Raw genomic sequence first — 17,095 nt, 5'->3', positions numbered from 1 at the left:
CATGTGCCACAACTACTGAGCCTGCGCTCTAGAGCCCGCGAGCCACAACTACTGAGCCCACGTGCTGCAACTACTGAAGTCCGTGCGCCTAGAGCCCGTGCTCCACAACAAGAGAAGCCACGGCAATGAGAAGCCCGCACATCGCAACGAAGAGTAACCCCCACTCGCTGCAACTAGAGAAAGCCTGCACGCAGAAACGAAGACCCAAAGCAGCCACAAGTAAATAAATAAATAAATAAATTTTAAAATAAATAACATATAGATCTAGTAGATCTAGTATTCTAATATTATTTACATGGGAATTCCCTGGCGGTCCAGTGGTTAGGACTCTGCGCTCTCATCACCAAGGGCCTGGGTTCAATCCCTGGTCGGGGAGCTAAGATCCCACAAGCTGCACGGCATGGCCAAAAAAAAATTTTTTTTAATAATATTATTATTCACAAACAATTAAATTTCCTTACATTTCATAGGTCTAATCTACCAAACTAGGCTAATCTCTTAGATTCTTCAATATGCCATATTATTTCAAAATTACATTTTAAGTACCAAACACATACACACAATTATTTTAAACACAAAAGTATTTATATGATAGGTTTGATTTATTTAACATTTCTATGTTTATTTATTTATTTGGCTGCGCTGGGTCTTACTTGTGGCATGTGGGATCTTTAGTTGCGACATGAGAACTCTTAGTTGCAGCATGTGGGATCTAGTTCCCTGACCAGGGATTAAACCTGGGCCCCCTGCATTGGGAGCACGGAGTCTTAGCCATTGGACCACCAGGGAAGTCCCCATTTCTGTATTTAATTCTAAGCCTTTTCAGACTTGAAAAGCCACTTACGCACTGAGAAAGAAGTTCTACCATCTCCAGGGATTTCAGATTACTGGGTCAACAATTCACAATCATGATAGAGTTACCATCTAGGGAGGCCACACTGAGGTAACCAGCTTAACAGTTCCTGGCTGTGATATAGTTACCTTCTTAGGAAAGCTGAGATTGACACATTAAACAAGTCGAGGCTATTGGGTTGACAGTTTATTAGCACAATAAGTCACTATCAGTCAGAGATTTGACACCTGAGCTTTGCAGGCTTCAGGATGACTCTATCTGAGCCACATGTGGATACACTGAGACCTTTTTACTGTCTCCACCACAATGTGGGACTTCTAGTCCCTATCCTTCTCCTGGGTTCAAATTACACCCTCTGTAGTTCATCTGCTCAGAGTGTGCAACCTCACCCAGCTTTCAAGAAACGAAACTTACACCACAATTTGAATGGATTCTTGAGTTCTCTTAAGACATTTTAATGCAACTGTTCTTTAAAAACTACTGAGGCCTTTCCACCCTTCTTCCAAGATTCAGATGTAATTGGTCTGGGTGCAGGCTGGGCATCAGGATTTTTCAAAGCTCTCCAAGTGATTCCAGTATGCAGCCAACATTGAGAACCACTGTTACGCCTTCTCCTCTAGCTCTAAAGACGTACAAATTTTATTGCATTGGCTCTTGACTACCTCTCATACCTCTCTTTGTCTGTCGCAAGTTGTGTTGATGACAGTAAAGCTATAATATAGAAGAGTGATGAAAACTTAAGGGCCTAGAATTAGACTGCTTTGGTTGATCTTGAGCGAATTTCTTACCTTCTCTGTGCCTTAGTGTCACTATCTGTAAGATGGGGATAATAGTTATACCTATCTCCTAGGGTTGTTTTAAAGTAGGATTAAGTGGCATTTATACATGTAATGCTTACTGAACAGCTCCTGCATATATTAAGTACTCAATACACATTAGCTATTCTTATTATGATTATTTTTATGCAAATGATCATATAATCTGCAAATAAATCTCTTCCTTTCCAATCCTTAGAGTTACTCTTTCATTTTCTGGTCTTATTGTATTGGTCAGGACCTCCAATATCACACTGAACATTAGTGGTGATAGAAGTACCCTGCATCTTATTGGCCTACTTCATTACCACTATTAAAGGAAATGCTTCTAAGGTTCATAAGCATACTTGTACTTTAATGTATGAGGTTTGATGGAGGTTTTGCTACAGATGCTCCTTTTCATATTAAGGAAATTCTTTTCTCACTTTTTAAGAGGCACTGAATTTTATTGTGTGCTTTCCTTGCACTGAGGGCAACAATCATATAGTTTTCCTCCTTTAAGCTATTAAGGTGAATTTCACTTGTTGAAAGGACAGCATTGATCAATGGGGGGAAATTGAGAAGGGGAGTTTATTATATAGGAGGTGGGAAAAGCATCAAGGTTAACTACCAAGAAATAAATTCACTAAGTAAATTCAGGAGAAGCTATTCAGATGAGTCAGGCCTTATGAAGAGAGAGGAGAAAAACAAAAAGTATGGAATGTTTCCATTTTTGTGACCACAAAAGTGAGGGTTTCAAGAACACAGTGGGTGATTAACCAAGTAAGATTAAAGTTTCTGTAATTTTGCACTGCATATCCTTTCTCCCTTGCTGCCCTTGCCTTTTGCCAACTGTAGTAGGTGCATTTTTGTTTTTAGTTTTTTCTTTTTGCTTTTTCCCCCAACTTTTTATTTTGAAAAATAATCCCCAGAAAAGGTGAACTTATGGTATAATGAATTAATAGCTTATCCATTACCTAGATTCACCAGTTGTTAACGTTTGGCCACGTTTTATTTATCTGGGTATCCATATATGTACTTTTTCCTCTTTTCGCTGAACCATTTGAAAGTTCCAGACATGACGACGCTTTATGCCTGAACACTTCAGCATGTAGCTCTTTAACAAGAACATTCTCCTAAATATCTGCAATACCATTATTACATCCAAGGAATTTAACATTAATATATTTAATATACAATAACATAGTAAAATTTCATCAATTATCACCAATTTCCTTTATAACTTTTTTCTTATTTGATATAGGATCCAATTAAGGATCCCACAGTGCATTTGGTTGTCAAGCCTTTTTAGTATCCTTTCATCTTTATCTTTAATCTAGAACAGTACACATACACATGCATGCATGCAATGCACACACATAGGTGGTCTTTCATGACTCTACTGCTTTGGAAGAGTCCAGGGAAGTTGTCTTTTAGAATGTCCCACAATCTGGATTTGGTCACCTTCCCCCCAACAATTAGATTTAGGTTAATCATTTTTGGCAAAAATACTATATGTGTGATGTTGTGTACCTCCCATCACATCACATCAAGAGGCACATAATGTCAGTTTGCCTTGTTATTGGTGATGGCAAATTTGATCATTTGTTTCAGGTGGTATCCATCAGAATTCTACTTTAAAGTTACCTTTGCCTCTTTATAGTTAATCAATTAACCTATGGAATGATACTTTGAAACCACGTAAATTTCCTGTTCGGCAACAATCTTTCACCCAATAGTTTTAGTATACATTGATGATCCTTACCTGAATCTATTCATTACATGATGGTTGTAAAATTGTGATCTTCTAAGGCAATAATACCACCTGCAAATGAAATAAGTGGAAGTTAGAGATGTTAACTCTACCTTGGGGGAAGATCTGGGGAGGCACCTACAAGGGATTTATGCAGAGGACAAAGACATGATGTCCTGAAAGAAAAACATTATCTTGAGCCTTTACACCCAGGAGAGCTTCTGGGTTCTGGATCCATAAGACAGCTGTTTTTCCTGTCAACTTCAACCTAGTTAAAGTTAATAAATCATGCAGTTGCACATCTGTTTTATCCATATGTTGAAATCATTAGCCTTGCTGTATGAATGAACCCCAGACATTCATTCCCTGGTCCTCCATATAATTTGGCCTGGATCACAGTAACTGTAGTGGCTTACTGCTTGGATTGTTCTCCTTGCCTGTGCTATTTATTGTCTACAAAGAAGTAGTGGGACTAGGTTAGGAAGCCAAAAGCACCGATAGTTTTTAATTTTCAAAAATCCTTACTTTCCTAGAATAAGCTGTACTCTGGTTGTATGTAATACATTATTTTTAAATTTACTACTGGGTTTAAATTTTAATATTTTACTTAGAATTTTCCCTCCATGTTCACAAATAAGGTTGTCCATTCTACTGCCCTTAAGTGGTCTTGGTATCAGTATTATATTAACCTCTTAAAAATGAGTTGGATAATTTCTCCCCTTTGGAATAACATGTATAAGATAAGAATTATCTGCTCCTTTGAAAGTTTAGTAAAGATTCACCAGTAAAACAGTCTGGCTTTAGTGTTTTTTTTTTTTTTAATTTATTTATTTTATTATTTTATTTTATTTTATTTATTGTTTCTGGCCGCGTTGGGTCTTCATTGCTGCGCGCGGGCTTTTCTCTGGTTGTGGCGAGTGGGGGCTACTCTTCTTTGCGGTTCACAGGCTTCTCATTGTGGTGGCTTCTCTTGTTTCAGAGCACAGGCTCTAGGCACACAGGCTTCAGTAGTTGAGGCTTATGGGCTCTAGAGCGCAGTCTCAGTAGTTGTGGCTCACGGGCTTAGCTGCTCCGCGGCATGTGGGATCTTCCCGGACCAGGGGTCGAACCTGTGTCCCCTGCACTGGCAGGCGGATTCTCAACCACTGCGCCACCAGGGAAGCCCTGGCTTTAGTGTTTTTAATGAAAAGAATAGGTAAATAAGTTGTGGTATTCCCCCAGTACAACAGTATTCATACAATAGAGTGGTGAAAATCAAATGCAGCTTCATGCAATAACATAAATAAATCTCAAAACGGTGAAGCCATCATTTTTGTTACATTTGTTTGTATGTTTTGCTATTATAGGCAATGCAGCTATAAACATTCTTCTACAAGTCTCTTGCTGCCCATGTGCAAGAGTTTCTCTAGGAAATATACCTCATAGTAGAATTCCTAGCTTGTAGAGTGTATGCATTGTTCAACTTATTAAGGTAACGACATACTATTTTCCTAGGGAACTTTTCCAGTTTACACCAATATCAGCAACACGTGAAAGTTCGCTTTAGTCCATATTCTAGCTAACATTCACTATTATCTAAGTTTTGCATTTGGTGGCTGTGTAATTGGATTTTATTATGATTTCAACTTTCATTTCCCTGATTTCAGATGAACTGGAAAATTTTTTCAAATGTTTATGGATTATTTATGCTTTCTCAATCAAAAACAATCAAAATGTCCATCAATGGGTGAATGGATAAATACATAAATGTACAGCTATATGACAGAATACAACTCAACAATAAGTATGGATGAACTATTTATGAACCCTACAGCATGCATGAATCTCAAAATAATTGTGCTGATTGAAAGACAAACAAGAGTACATACTGTATGATTCCATGTATATAAAATTACAGAAAATGCAAGTGATCTACAATGACCACAGCAGATCCAGTGGTCACGTGGAAGCAAGCAGAGGGTGAAGATGAGAGGGAGGATCACAAAGGACATGAAGAAATTTGGGGGATATTGGGTGTGTTCATTATCTTGACTGTGGTGATGGCTTTAGAGGTGCTTATGTGTGCCAAAACTTAACAAATTGTAGACTTTAAATATGTGTAGTTCATTGTGTGCTGATTTTACTTCAATAAAGCTGTCAAAAACAAGCAGCCCATTAAAGATTTATTTCTTACTCATGCTCCATGTGCATCATGAACTGCTAGTAGTATTTTCATTATCCTCACTCTAGGACCCAGGCTGATGGAGAAGGTACCATCTGGACAGTCCTGATTGCCATGGTGGAGGAAAACAAGGGCATGTGGCAAAGCACATACTAATTCTTAGAGCTTCCACCCAGAAGTAACAAGGCCACACCTAACTTTTGAGGCTTTACTAGGTTCTCATAGCATCAGGATCATTATATGTTTCTGATGAATTATAATTCATCATTATGTGGTCCTTTTTAACCCTAATAATACTTTTTCCCTTATAGTCTGTGATTTCGCATATTAATGTAGCTACACACTGGCTTACTTTTGGTAAGTAATTGCCTGGGATATCTTTTTAAATTCCTTTACTTTCGATCTTTCTGTATCTGTACATCTTATTTATTTTTTATTGTGGTAAGAACATTTAACATGAGATTTACCCTCTTAAATTTTAAGCTTACAAATTGTATTGTTACCATAGGCACTGTGTTGTACACGTACTATGTTGTACTGTTGTTACTGAGGCACTATATTTGCCTTTAGAACTTGTTCATCTTGCATGATTGAAACTTTATACCCATTGAACAATACCTCCCATTTCCTTTGCACCTAGGAACCACCATTCTACTCTGTTTCTATGAGCTTGACTATTTTAGATAAATGGAATCATGCAGTATTTGTCCTACTGTGACTGGCTTATTTCACCTAGCATATGTCCTCAAGGTTCATCCATATTATTGCACATGGCAGAATTTTCTTCTTTTTTCAGGCTGATCAATATTTCACTGTATTATATACTGCATTTTCTTTATCTAGGCTACATTAATGGACATTTAAGTGGTTTCTGCATCTTGGCTATTGTGAAAAATTCTGCAATGAACATAGGAGTGTAGATATCTCTTTGAGATCTTTCTTTCAATTATTTTAGATATATGCCCAGAAATGGGAGTGCTAGATCATATGATAGTTCAATTTTTAATTTTTTGAGGAATCTCTGTACTATTTTCCACAGTGGCTGCACCATTTTTATATTCCCACCAACAGTGTACAGGGGTTCCAATTTCTCCACATTCTCACTTTTTTTTAAATGTAAATTATTTTATTTATTTATTTTTGGCTGCGTTGGGTCTTTGTTGCTGCACACGGGCTTTCTCTAGTTGTGGCGAGCGGGCGCTGCTCTTCATTGTGGTGCACAGGCTTCTCATTGTGGTGGCTTCTCTCGTTGTGGAGCATGGGCTCTAGGCACACGGGCTTCAGTAGTTGCAGCATGCGGGCTCAGTAGTTGTGGCTTGCAGGCTCTAGAGCGCAGGCTCAGTAGTTGTGGCACACGGGCTTAGTTGCTCCATGGCATGTGGGATCTTCCCGGACCAGGGCTTGAACCCGTGTCCCCTGCATTGGCAGGCGGATTCTTAACCACTCTGACACCAGGGAAGTCCCTCATTTTCTTTTTTTATAGTGGCCATTCTAACAGGTGTGAGGTAACATCTCATTGTGGCTTTGATTTGCATTTCCCTGATGATTTGTGTTGTTGAGCACCTTTTCATATACCTGTTGGCCATTTGTATGTCTTCTTTGTAGAAATGTCTATTCAAGTCCATACCCATTTTTTAATTGAGTTTTTGTTTTTTGCAACTGGGCTATAGGGCTTCCTTATATATTGTGGATATTAACCCCTTATCAGGTATAATGTTTGCAATATTTTCTCCCAATCTGTAGGTTACATTTTCATTTTGTTGACTGTGTCCCTTTGCTGTTCAGAAGCTTTTTAGTTTGATGTGGTCACAGTTGTCTATTTTTGCTTTTGTTGCCTGTGATTTTGGTGTCATATCCAAGAAATTACGAAGACCAATGCCAAGAGGCTTTTCCCCTATGTTTTATTTTAAGAGTTTTACAGTTTCAGGTCTTATATTTAAGTCTTTAATCCATAAAGGTTCAATTTCATTATTTTGTATGTGGATACCCAGTTTTCCAAAACAATTTGTTGAGGAAACTATCCTTCCCCATTGTGTATTCTTAGCTCTCTCTCTTTTTATTATTATTACTGAAGTAGAGTTAATTTACAATGTTGTTAGTTGCAGGTGTACAGCAAAGTGATTCATACATATATTCACATCATATATTTTTCAGATTTTTCCCATTATAGGTTATTACAAGATATTGTACATAGTTTCCTGTGCTATACAGTAGGTCCTTGTTGTTTATCTATTTTATATATAGTAGTATATAACTGTTAATCTCAAACTCCCAATTCATCCCTCCCTCCTCTGCTCTGCCCCCTTTGGTAACCATAAATTCGTTTTCTATGTCTGTGAGTCTATTTCTGTTTTGTAAATAAGTTCATTTGTATCATTCTTTTTTTTTTTTTTTTTTTTTTTTTTTTTTTTTTTAAACTATTTTCTTTTTTTCTTTTTTTTTTTTTTTTTTTTTTTTAAATTTATTTATTTATTTATTTATGGTTGTGTTGGGTCTTCGTTTCTGTGCGAGGGCTTTCTCTAGTTGAGGCAAGCGGGGGCCACTCTTCATCGCGGTGCGCGGGCCTTTCACTGTGGGGGCCTCTCTTGTTGCGGGGCACAGGCTCCAGATGCGCAGGCTCAGTAGTTGTGGCACACGGGCTTAGTTGCTCCGCGGCATGTGGGATCTTCCCAGACCAGGGCTCGAACCCGTGTCCCCTGCATTGGCAGGCAGATTCTCAACCACTGCGCCACCAGGGAAGCCCTGTATCATTCTTTTAGATTCCACATATAAGTGATATCACATGATATTTGTCTCTGTCTGACTTACTTCACTTGGTATGATAATCTCTAGGTCCACCTATATTAATGCAGTAGCCTTATTTCATTCTTTTTATGGCTGAGTAATATTCCATTGTATATATACTACATCTTCTCTATCCATTCATCTGTTGATGGCCATTTAGGTTGCTCCCATGTCTTGGCTATTATAAATAATACTGCTATGAGCATTGGGGTGCATGTATCTTTTCGAATTGTCTTTTCCAGATATATGCCCAGGAGTGGGATTGCCAGATCATATGATATCTTTATTTTTAGTTTTTTGAGGAACCTCCATACTATTTTCCATAGTGGCTGCACCAATTTACATTCCCACCGACAGTGTAGAAGGGTTCCCTTTTCTCCACACCCTCTCCAGCAGTTATTATTTGTAGCCTTTTTTTTTTTTTAAAGGAATTCCTTTTATTTTTATTATTTATTTATTTATTTATTTAGTTTTGGCTGTGTTGGGTCTTCGTTTCTGTGCGAGGGCTTTCTCCAGCTGCGGCAAGCGGGGGCCACTCCTCATCGTGGCTCGCGGGCCTCTCACCATCGCGGCCTTTCGTTGCGGAGCACAGGCTCCAGACGCGCAGGCCCAGCGATTGTGGCTCACGGGCCCAGCCACTCCGAGGCATGTGGGATCTTCCCAGACCAGGGCTCGAACGCGTGTCCCCTGCGTTGGCAGGCAGACTCTCAACCACTGCGCCACCAGGGAAGCCCTATTTGTAGCCTTTTTGATGATGGCCATTCTGACTGGTGTGAGGTGATATCTCATTGTAGCTTTGATTTGCATTTCTCTAATAATTAGCAACGTTGAGCATCTTTTCATGTGCCCATTGGGCATCTGTATGTCTTCTTTGGAGAAACGTCTATTTAGGTCTTCTGCCCATTTTTTTTTTTAATTTTTATTTATGTATTTATTTTTGGCTGTGTTGGGTCTTCGTTGCTGCGCGCAGGCTTTCTCTAGTTGCAGTGAGTGGGGGCTACTCTTCGTTGCGGTGCGCAGGCTTCTCATTGTGGTGGCTTCTCGTTGCGGAGCACAGGCTCTAGGCACGCAGGCTTCAGTAGTTGTGGCACACAGGCTCAGCAGTTGTGGCTCATGGGCTCTAGAGCGCAGGCTCAGTAGTTGTGGCACACAGACTTAGTTGCTCCACGGCATGTGGGATCTTCCCGGGCCAGGGCTCGAACCCACGTCCCCTGCATTGGCAGGCAGATTCTTAACCACTGTGGCATGTGGATTCTTAACCACTGCACCACCAGGGAAGTCCCTTCTGCCCACTTTTTGATTGAATTGTTTGGTTTTTTGATATTGAGCTATATAAGCTGTCTATATATTTTGGAAATTAATCCCTTGTCGATTGCATCATTTGCAAATACTTTCTCCCATTCTGAGGGTTGTCTTTTCGTTTTGTTTATAGTTTCCTTTGCTGTGCAAAACCTATTCAGTTTAATAAGGTCCCATTTATTTTTGCTTTTATTTCCATTACTCTAGGAGACAGATTCAAAAAAATATTGCTGTGGTTTATGTCAAAGAGTGTTCTACTTATGTTTTCCTCTAGGAGTTTTATAGTATCCAGTCTTATATTTATGTCTTTCATCCATTTTTAGTTTATTTTTGTATATGGTGTTAGAGCATGTTCTAATTTCATTCTCTTAATGTAGCTGTCCAGTTTTCCCAGCACCACTTACTGAAGAGACTGTCTTTTCTCGAATGGATATTCTTGCTTCCTTTGTCATAGGTTAATTGACCATAAATGTGTGCATTTATTTCTGGGCTTTCTATCCTGTTCCATTGATCTATATGTCTGTTTTTGTGCCAGTACCATACTGCTTTGATTACTGTAGTTTTGTAATAGGGGAGAAGTCAGGGAGAGTGATTCCTCCAGCTCTGTTCTTCTTTCTCAAGATTGTTTTGGCTATTTGGAGTCTTTCATGTTTCCATACAAATTTTAAATTATTTGTTCTAGTTATGTGAAAAATGCCATTGGTAGTTTGATAGGATTGCATTGAATCCATAGATTGCCTTGGGTAGTATGGTCATTTTAACAATATTGTTTCTTCCAATCCAAGAACACAGTATATCTTTCCATCTGTTTGTGTTGTCTTCAATTTCTTTCATCAGTGTCTTACAGTTTTTGGAGTACAGGTCTTTTGCCCACTTAGGTAGGTTTATTCCTAGGTATTTTATTCTTTTTGATACAGTGGTAAATGGACTTGTTTCCTTAATTTCTCTTTCTGATATTTCATTGTTAGTGTATAGAAATGCAACAGATTTCTGTATGTTAATTTTGTATCTGACAACTTTACCTCATTCACTGATGAGTTCTAGTAGTTTTCTGATGGCATCTTTAGGATTTTCTTTTCTTTCCTTTTTTTTTAATTGAAGTAGAGTTGATTTACAATGTTGTGCCAATCTCTGCTGCACAGCAAAGTGACTCAGTTATACACATAGAGACGTGCTTTTTATATATTCTTTTCCATTATGGTTTATCACAGGATACTGAATATAGTTCCCTGTGCTATACATTAGGACCTTGTTGTTTATCCATTCTAAATGTAATAGATTGCATGTACCAACCCTAAACTCCCAGTCCATCTCTCTCCCTCCCCCTCTCCCCCTTGGTAACCACAAGTCTGTTCTCTATGTCTATTTCTGTTTCGTAAGTAGGTTCATTTGTGCCATATTTTAGATTCCACGTGTAAGTGGTATCATATGGTATTTGTCTTTCTCTTTCTGACTTACTTCACTTAGTATAATAATCTCTAGTTGCATTTAGGATTTTCTATGTAGAGTATCATGTCGTCTGCAAAGAGTGACAGTTTTACTTCTTTTCCAATTTGGATTCCTTTTATTTTCACCTCTGATTGCTGTGGCTAAGACTTCCAAAACTGTCAAATAAAATTGGTGAGAGTGGGCATCCTTGTCTTGTTTCTGATCTTAGAGTGAATGCTTTTGGCTTCTCACCATTAAGTATGATGTTGGCTGTGGGTATTATTGGCTCTCTTGTCAAAGATCAGGTGACTGTATGTGTGTGGGTTTATTTCTAGGCTCTTTATTATGTTCCATTGTTCCATGTGTCTGTCTTTATACCAATACCTTACTATTTGATTACTGTAGCTTTATAATATATTTTGAAATCAGAAAGTGTGATGCCTCCAGCTTTGTTTTTCTTTCTCAGGATTGCTTTGGCTTTTGGGGATCTTTTGTGGTTCCATGTGAATTTTAGGATTTTTTTTTCATTTCTATTTAAAATGTCAGGATTTTGATGGGGAAAGCACTGAATCTGTGTATAATTTTGGGTAGTATAGACATCTTTAAAATATTGTCTTCCCCAATATGAACATGGGATGTCTTTCATTTATCAATATTTGCATCTAATTTCTTTCAGTGATGTTTTGTTTTTTTCAGTGTATAAGTCTTTTGCCTCCTTGGTCAAACTTATTCCTAAGTATTTCATTCTTTTTGATGCTATTGTAAATGGGATTGTTTTCTTAATTTTCTTTTCAGTTAGTTCATTATTCTAGAAATGCAACTGATTTTTGTATGCTGATTTTTTAATTCTGCAGCTGTACTGAATTTATTACTTCTAACAGATTTTTTGTGGTCTTCAGGGTTTTCTACATATAAGATCAGTTCATTTGTAAACAGAGATAAATTTACTTCTTCCTTTCCAATGGATGCCTTTTATCTATATCTGTCTATCTATCTATCCATCTGTCTATCTATCTATCCAGTTTCTCTGGCTAGGACTTCAAGTAATATGTTGAATAAAAGTGTTCAGAGTGGGCGTCCTTGCCTTGTTCCTAATCTTAAGAGGAAAAGCTTTAGTTTTTCATCACTGAGTGTGATGTTCCCTGTGGGCTTTTCATATATGGCCTTTAATCTGTTGAGGTACATTCCTTCTATACCTGGTTTGTTGAGTGTTTTTATCACGATAGGATGTAGAATTTTGTCACATGCTTTTTCTGCATCAACTGAGATGCTCATGTGATTCTTGTCCTTTGTCTATTAGTGGTATATACATGTATTGATTTTCATATATTGAACCATCATGTATCCTGGGTATAAATCCCACTTGGTCATGATGTATAATACTTTTGATGTGATGTTGAATTCAGTTTCCTAGTATTTTGTTGAGTATTCCTGCAGCAAATTCATGAGGGATATTGGTCTATAGTTTTCTTGTAATGCCTGTCTGGCTTTGGTATCAGGGTTATGCTGGCCTCATAAAATGAGTTTGGATGTGTCCCTCCCTCTTCAAGTTTTTGAAGAATTTGAGAAAGATTGGTGTTAATTTTTCTTTAAATATTTGGTAGAATTCTCCTTTGAAGCCATCTGGTCTTGGACCTTTTGTTGTTGGGAGCATTTTGATTACAGATTTAATCTCCTTAGTAGTTATTGGTCTGTTCAGATTTTCTGTTTCTTCATGATTCATTCTTGGTACATTGTATGTCTCCAAGAATTTATCCATTTCTTTTAGGTTATCCAATTTGTTGGCATATAATTGTTCACAAAAGTCTCATATGAGTCTTCTTATTTCTGTGGCAGAAGTTGCAGTGTCTCCTCTTTCGTTTCTGATTTTTGTTATTTGTGTCCTCTCTTTTTTTCTTACTTAGTCTAGATAAGGTTTTGTAAATTTTGTTGCTCTTTTCAAAAACCAGCTCTTAGGGACTTCCCCTAAGTGGCACAGTGGTTGAGACTCCACGCTCCCAATGCAGGGGACCAGAGTTTGATCCCTGGTCAGGGAACTAGATCCCACATGCATGCCGCAACTAAGAGTTCTCATGCCACAACTAAGAAGCCTGCGTGCTGCAACTGAGGAGCCAGCAAGCTGCAACTAAGTAGCACGCAAGCTGCAACTAAGAAGCCAGTGAGGTGCAACTAAGGAGCCCACGTGCTGCAACTAAGGAGCCCACCTGCCACAACTAAGACCCAGCACAACTAAATAAATATTTTTTAAAACTCTTAGTTTTGTTGATTTTTTTCTATTGTTTTCTAATCTCTATTTCACTTATTTCTGCTCTAATCTTTATTAGTTCCTTCCTTCTGATAAGTTTGGGTTTAGTTCTTTTTTTTTTTTTTTAGTTCCTTAGAGTATAAATTTAGGTTGCTGATTTGAGCTCTTTCTTCTTGCTTAGTATACACATGTTCTGCTATAAACTTCCCTCTTAGTACTGCTTTTCTTCATCCCATGAATTTTAGTATGTTGTGTTTTCATTTTCATTTGTCTCAAGATATTTTCTGATTTCCCTTATGATTTCTTCCTTGACCAATTTGTCGCTCAAGAGTGGTTTGTTTAATTTCCACATATTTGTGAATTTTCCAATTTTCCTTCTGTTACTGATTTCTAGTTTTATTTTATTGTAATCAGAAAAGATACTTGGTATCATTGTTTTGTGGCCTAACATGATCTATGCTGGAGAATGTTCCATGTGTACTTGAGAAGAATGTGTATTCTGCTGATGTTGAATAGATAGAACATGACAGAATGTTCTGTTTATACTTGTTAGGTCTGTTTGGTTTATTGTGTTGATCAGGTCTTCTATTTTCTTATTGATCTTCTGATTGTTCTATCCATTATCAAAAGTGGAGTATTGAAATATCCTACTATTATTGTGTTACTCTCTATTTTTCTCCTCAGATCTGCCAATGTTTAGTTCATATATTTCAGGGCTCTAATGTTAACTGTGTGTATATTTATAATTGTTATATCTTCCTGGTGAATTGACCCTTTTATCATTATATAATGTCCTTCTTTGTCTCTTGTGACAGTTTTTAACTAAAGTCTATTCTGTCTGACATAGTATGGCCACTTCTACTCTCATTGGGTTTCTATTTGCATGGAATATTTTCCCTTCTTTTCACTTTCAGCCTATGTGTATCTTTACACATAAGATGAATCTCTTGTAGACAGCATACAACGAGTACAGGGTTTTGTTTTTTTTTTAATCCATTCAGCCACTCCATGTCTTTTGATTAGGGAGTTGATCCATTTACATTTATTTATTTATTGATTTGGCTGCACTGGGTCTTCATCGCTGCGCGTGGGCTTTCTCTAGTTGCTACGAGCAGGGGGTCTACTCTTTGTTGCAGTGCATGGGCTTCTCACTGAGGTGGCTTCTCTTGTTGTGGAGCACGGGCTTTAGGCATGCAGTCTTCAGTAGTCACAGCACACGGGCTCAGTAGTTGCAGGGCATGGGTTCAGTAGTTGTGGCTCATGGGCTCTAAAGCACAGGCTCAGTAGTTGTGGCACATGGGCTTAGTTGCTCCACAGCATGTGGGATCTTCCCAGACCAGGGATTGAACCCGTGTCCCCTGCACTGGCAGGTGGATTCTTAACCACTGCACAACCAGAGAAGTCCCTCCATATACATTTAAAGTAATTACTAAAAGGAAAGGACTTACTATTGCCATTTTGTTCATTGTTTTCTGCCTGTCTTGTGACTATTTTGTCCTCTTTTACTCTCTTTCTGCCTTTCTTGTGTGTTGTTGATTTTTTGCATTGACATTCTTTGATTCCTTTCTCATTTTCTTTTGTGTATCTTCCATAGGTATGTTTTGTGTGCGTGGTTACCATGGGGCTTACACAAAACATCTTATAATAACCTGTTCTAAGCTGATAACAATTTAACTTTAATAGCATATATAAATTCTTTTGAGATTGGATCAAGATGGTGGAGTAGAAGGACGTGTGCTCACTCCCTCTTGCGAGAGCACCGAAATCACAACTAACTGCTGAACAATCATCAACAGGAAGACACTGGAACTCACCAAAAGAAACCCCACATCCAAAGACAAAGGAGAAGCCGCAATGGGATGGTAGGAGGGGCGCAATCACAATAAAATCAAATCCCATAACCGCTGGGTGAGTGACTCACAAACTGGAGAAAAATTATACCACGAAGTCCACACTGGAGTGAAGGTTCTGAGCCCCACGTCAGGCTTCCCAACCCAGGGGTCTGGCAACGAGAGGAGGAATTACCAGAGAATCAGACTTTGGAGGCTAGCAGGATTTGACTGCAGGACTTCGATAGGACTGGGAGAAACAGAGACTCCACTCTTAGAGGGCACACACAAAGTAGTGTGCACATCAGGACCCAGGGGGAAGGAGAAGTGACCCCATAGGAGACTGAACCAGACCTACCTGCTAGTGTTGGAAGGTCTCCTGCAGAGGCAGGGGGTGGCTGTGGCTCACCGCGGGGACAAGGACATTGGCAGCAGAAGTTCTGGGAAGTACTCCTTGGCAGGAGCCCTCCCAGAGTCCACCATCAGCCCCATCAAAGAGCCTGTAGCCTCCAGTGCTGGGTTGCCTCAGGCCAAACAACCAACAGGGAGGGAACTCAGCCCCACCCATCAGCAAACAAGCGGATTAAAGTTTTACTGAGCTCTGCCCACCAGAGCAACACCCAGCTCTACCCATCACCAGTCCCTCCCATCAGGAAGTTTGCACAAGCCTCTTAGATAACCTCATCCACCAGAGGGCAGACAGCAGAAGCAAGAAGAACTACAGTCCTGCAGCCTGTGGAACGAAAACCACACTCACAGAAAGACAGACAAAATGAAAAGGCAGAGGACTTTGTACCAGATGAAGGAACAAGATAAAACCCCAGAAAAACAACTAAATGAAGTGGAGATAGGCAACCTTCCACAAAAAGGATTCCGAGTAATGATACGAAGATGATCCAGGACCTCAGAAAAAGAATGGAGGCAAAGATCGAGAAGATGCAAGAAATGTTTAACAAAGACGTAGAAGAATTAAAGAACAAACAAACAGAGATGTACAATACAATAACTAAAATGAAAAATACACTAGAAGGAATCAACAGGAGAATAACTGAGGCAGAAGAATGGATAAGTGACCTGGAAGACAGATGGTGGAAATCACTGCCATGGAACAGAATAAAGAAAAAAGAATGAAAAGAAGTGAAGACAGCCTAAGAGACCTCTGGGACATTAAACGCACCAACATTTGCATTACAGGGGTCCCAGAAGGAGAAGAGAGAGAAAGGACCCGAGAAAATATTTGAAGAGATTATAGTCAAAAACTTCACTAACATGGGAAAGGAAATAGCCACCCAAGTCCAGGAAGCACAGAGAGTCCCAGGCAGGATAAACCCAAGGAGAAACACGCCGAGACACATAGTAATCAAATTGACAAAAATTAAAGATAAAGAAAAATTATTAAAAGAAACAAGGGAAAAATGACAAATAACATACAAGGGAACTCCCATAAGGTTAACAGCTGATTTCTCAGCAGAAACTCTACAAGCCAGAAGGGAGTGGCACAATATATTTAAAGTGATGAAAGGGAAGAACCTACAACCAAGATTACTCTACCCAGCAAGGATCTCATTCAGATTCAACAGAGAAATCAAAAGCTTTACAGACAAGCAAAAGCTAAGGGGATTCACCACCACCAAACCAGCTCTACAACAAATGCTAAAGGAACTTCTCTACGTGGGAAACACAAGAGAAGAAAAGGACCTACAAAAACAAACCCAAAACAATTAAGAAAATACTAATAGGAACATACATATCGATAATTACCTTAAATGTGAATGGATTAAATGCTCCAACCAGAAGACACAGGCTCCCTGAATGGATACAAAGACAAGACGCATCTATATGCTGTCTACAACAGACCCACTTCAGACCTAGGGACACATACAGACTGAAAGTGAGGGGATGGAAAAAGATATTCCATGCAAATGGAAATCAAAACAAAGCTGGAGTAG

The 17,095-nt window shown here is 38.8% G+C and overlaps 1 protein-coding gene across 7 annotated transcripts in view; it reads right to left on the bottom strand.

Annotated features, from left to right (window-relative positions):
- Positions 1-17,095, bottom strand: part of ZNF691 (zinc finger protein 691) — a 79,739-nt gene that overhangs the window by 42,253 nt on the left and 20,391 nt on the right. For all 7 annotated transcript variants that reach the window (XR_009502831.1, XR_009502833.1, XR_009502835.1 and 4 more), the window contains exon 2: positions 3,413-3,472. The gene's annotated coding sequence lies outside the window, so the exon portion shown is untranslated. The remainder of the gene's footprint in view (positions 1-3,412; positions 3,473-17,095) is intronic.

Source organism: Balaenoptera ricei, chromosome 1, assembly GCF_028023285.1.
Source record: "Balaenoptera ricei isolate mBalRic1 chromosome 1, mBalRic1.hap2, whole genome shotgun sequence".
Lineage (NCBI taxonomy): Eukaryota > Metazoa > Chordata > Mammalia > Artiodactyla > Balaenopteridae > Balaenoptera > Balaenoptera ricei.
Note: the sequence above shows the minus strand (reverse complement) of the source record. Positions and strands in the feature narration are given on the sequence as shown.